Here is a 4764-nt window from a genome sequence, read left to right on the forward strand (position 1 = left end):
CAGGTGGTATAAAAGGTGAATATATTTACTTAACTAAATGTCATCGTTAGGGTTACGGCTGTTTCTTCATGTAATGATATTTCAGTGCTTAATAAATTGTGTTTACATTCTGTACTAATATGCATGCTGTGCATTATACAATACAATTGCGTATCCACAAACCAATGCAGATAAAGAAAGCTTGCATATCAGATCACAAGAACATCGTGGTTACACCAATGATTCAACTCTCTACCTCCTGACATTTTATGGTTCATATATTCCTAATGAAATAATTTCTTCGATTGCATCTCCTGGACTTCAGCTGCATGGAACTCTGCATTGGATTACTATGTGGTCTAGTAGCCGAGTCCACTGGAAGAGCTTTCTTTGATAGCCACACAATTCTATGAATTCATACATTGCACTACAAATATATACACACGCACGCGCTTGTGTGTGTGTGTGTGTGTGTGTGTGTGTGTGTGTGTGTGTGTGTGTGTGTGTGTGTGTGTGTGTACGAGTGAGTGAACAAACGGGAAAATAGCACTCCACACATTTAGTAGGAGTTACATATATTTTTTAAATAACAATTTGACTTAGCTCCATATGACTTAGAGGTTCGTAGGCGCGTAGGACGAACTGATCCCATTAGGTGGGTTCGTCCTACGTGATCAGGAACCTTGCAGTTAATTGGAGCTGAATCAAAACTGTTATTGAGAAATGTTAGGGGAGGGAGGGGGACTGTGTTTAAACTTGTTTCCAGATGGTATTCAAGTGAATATGAACGGTCTTCAATAAAAATGAAATGACATTAAGAATGGTGCACGAGTTACTGACGATGTGGTAAAAGGAATCATATCAACTGGATATTGTGTTCTATAAGTGTAGTGACTCAACATACATCTCTATAAGTTTGTTAGTATAAATATTTCTGCCTATTCCTGACAAAACCCCTGCAAACGTCACAACCGACTGACGTTGCTTTACATCCTATACATTGGAACATTGTTGAAACTGTTTCTTTAATTGTTGGGTATGCAGGACGGGGCAAAACTGCATGGCGTTCACAGGTTTTCTCAGACTTTTGAGATTGTTACCATGAATGTTCCTCTTGAAGCGTTACCAGTCAATACTCGTAAGAAAGGGAGAGAGTTTCAGAGAGTCGATCGTTTTCGAATGAACGACTGGATGTGATGATTTGTACGCGACTTGAAGGTGAAATGTGATAAGAGGAAGTGAGACGAACCACTCAGGAATACAGTAGCGATAGAAAATGCAAAGAGAAGAGACAGTGCACTTGTGGGTCAAAGGCTAGAGCGAGTGACTTTACGACAATTAATCGGTTTGTTCTTTTCTGAATATAATGTATATCTTGCCTACGAAATGTTCAACAAAAAAGATCTTGATTTTGTCCATGTGTAGATATTTCAATAAATACCAATTCAAAGGCTATTCCAACTACAAACGACGTTGATAGACCACCACTCGTACAGAACATTTGTAATTGATAATCTACAATACAAGAATCTGCACAATAATAAAGTAGTAGTAATTCTTTCACATAACACCATTAAAATGCATATTTGACACCTATAACTATATATTCTCAAACATTATATAATTCCTCGTATCCAGTTCGAACACACACGCGCACGCGCGCGAATATATGTATGTATATAAATGGGCTATCCAACGATTCTAAACTATCAAACAGATTCATAAAATACTTATGCTTTCCATTTATATTTCATATATTTCAATATGTAATTCTAACACAGTACTTAATAGTTTACCGCAAACAAGTATGTTCTTAACGAGTTTAATATGTTACAGTTTCAGTAACTTAATCAGTTTACTATGTTACGTTTTCTTTCATGTAAAAATCTAAATTCTTATCCAAATATTGATAGCAATCAGGTATTTAATGCACCGTGCTATAGATATGCACTAAATATTAACAGTATATTTCATCATTTAATTCATGCAAGTTCAGTAAGGACATGTGAAAACATTTACCTAATCTTTTATTTTTGGTATTCTTCAATTCTTGAAATTATTTGAAAATGAGTAGAAATAGAAGTATCGGAAAGAAAACCATTCATGAAAATAAGACCATTCTTATAATGTGTGCAAAGTAGTGTGCCCAGAGGAACCCACATGTCTAAATAGGGGAACTACAAACCTGCAGCAACAAAAATATATTAAAAGTTGCGAAGAGCCTCTGCATGTATGAGATCTGTATCCATCATAACCTTGGGAATTCTGAACATTATCTGGTCAGCAGCTCAGAATACTTAATGTTTTTGGTGTTTTCCTACAAAGGGATAAATGAAGAGATTACGGGGGCTTCAATTTCTATATAAAACTAGCGATTAACAAAGCAATATTTCTCAAGATATAATCCAGCAACTTACCTTTGGCATTTATTGATTGACATGACAAAGTTTAAATATTCAGGGAACTGGAACCTTTTAAATCAGTAGAGCAAATCTGTTCTGTTGGTACGAGTGGAATTTTAAGTATAATTACAACTACGCTTTTGCAACATCCAGTGATATTAGTATTATTGATGCATGTGGCAGTAGCTTCTTAGCCAAGTCAGATGCTTTAGTTCTCTTTAACATAATGCAATAAAGTGCTCCTTTGATGATCCGTTGCGGTTAAGCAACCAATTGCACTTGGAACATCAATGCAGATCTCCAAAGAACCACAGTGGTGAAACGCGCGGAGGAAAATTCATTTAAGCTTGTGTTTATCGTTATTTATCGGACGTCGCCATTTTGAATGCCAGCCTTTATTAACTTAACATGGTCAAGGTGAGCTCTGATTGGCTGTATACAAAAGAGTTCATTTCTGGGGTCCGAAACTCTCGTGGGAAAAAAATTTCGCGACCAGGCCTGCGCTGCTTAACCACAGGACACCTGCCGGGCGAAAGGTTTTCACCTTTGATTCCAGCCTCATTTGCACCATTATTTGGTGCACTTGTATGAGACATTTTCACTCAATGTTGCGGTTAGCCACCAACCGATATTTTTATCAAGATACCATCTCTAGTAATATTGTCAACCAAGTCTGCAGAGCTCTTACTACCCATAAGTTGGAACTGTTCCCATTCGCATTTCTGAGTGTTGGGTACCATGTTCATGATTCTCACTAGAAGATAGGTGGACATCAGTTGGTCCCGTATCCTCATCCAAACATTGCTCGGGAAATAGATCCCGATTCGTGGTTCATTTGCCTTCATCCCAAGCATGGAGCCGTTGGACACTGACAGACTGTCACCAATGTGACTAAAAAGCCCTATCTACCCCAGTTTTAAAATCAGAGTGTTCCTTCTCCCAGACAGTCAACCAAGGCTCACGAGTTCTGTCTACCCGTCTATGGAATGGCCATTTACTCTCCTGAGTTCCTCTACTTTTTGTTGGATTTTGATTTTAATGCCACAAGGTTCCAAAATTCACTCTCCTCTCCAAGTAAGCTTAGTGGGGTTTTCGGTTTCGTCACCGACGGCTTGACCGCGTGACGGTTGCACAACTCCACTGCTTAGTCCGTGAGTACATAACACGATCTGAAGATATCTTCCTCGTACTAATCTCAGAGGCCCTGCTGCTCTTCATCTGACAAAGACATGCAAAAAGATTTGAACTAAAATTTTTAAATGATCACAGAATTCATACGTAGAAAAGGTTGGAAAACAATAGTATTTCAAAATTCACTATAAGTGTATGTGTACATACACAGTGTGTATATGTATGTATGTGTACATGTGTATATATACACAGACACGCACACATATATATATACACACACACACATATATACATGTACATACATATATATATATATATATATATATATATATATATAACAACATACTTTTTGAAAAGTTACCTGAAGAGACGCACCTTCACCTAAGATGAATGTCTATTGTTTGTACATCATCTCACCTACAAGGTACCGGTGCATTATGGATCGAAACGATCGCGATGGCTCTGAATAAAGAGTCTCGTACATTCCATTTTCTTTCTCTCACATTTTACATAAACTTTACGGACACAAAGGAATTCTTGAAATAAATCCAGCGACTTATACCTCCATACTGTTGTTGACATCAGGTAGTAGAATGACTGTGCACGGGTTCTAAACAACATACTACAAGGTGTATGTGCTTGTGTGTGTGTGTGTGTGTGTGTGTGTGTGTGTGTGTGTGAGAGAGAGAGAGAGAGAGAGAGAGAGAGTGTTTGTGTGTGAGTGTGTGCATGTGTGTGTTATTAATAATAAGTAAGTAGGCTCGTGGACAACAATGACCCTACAAATATGCATTTCTATACATTTATTACGTTTAACTGCTCGTATCTGACATATGTACAAAGGCGTATTTAAAAAATGCCGAAGAACACTTTTATATGTTTCTATGTAATAATACTTGAAGATTTACATCATGGAAAGTATAGAGAATAATCTCGTTAAATTCGTTATGTTGCAAGTGCTTCACATAAAAAGAAGAGAAAACAGGGAAGAGAAATAGATGGATGGATAGGTGTCGACATTACAACACAATGATAATTAACTTCTTTCAACCAAGTATTCTCATAGTATTACAAAAAGACAAGTGGAAAAAGCTGAGAGCACATCTCGCAGAACAAATTGGCAAAGCTCCGTGTGGAGTCTGATTTAACTCTGACGAGGGACCCAAATCGCCAGTTTATATAGCCCTGAGCAAAACTTTCTGGAACATTCGAATTGTAAATTGGCGTTAAGCTTACATAACTCTCTTTTGAC

This window comes from Octopus bimaculoides, chromosome 2, assembly GCF_001194135.2.
Source record: "Octopus bimaculoides isolate UCB-OBI-ISO-001 chromosome 2, ASM119413v2, whole genome shotgun sequence".
In the NCBI taxonomy this organism is placed as follows: domain Eukaryota; kingdom Metazoa; phylum Mollusca; class Cephalopoda; order Octopoda; family Octopodidae; genus Octopus; species Octopus bimaculoides.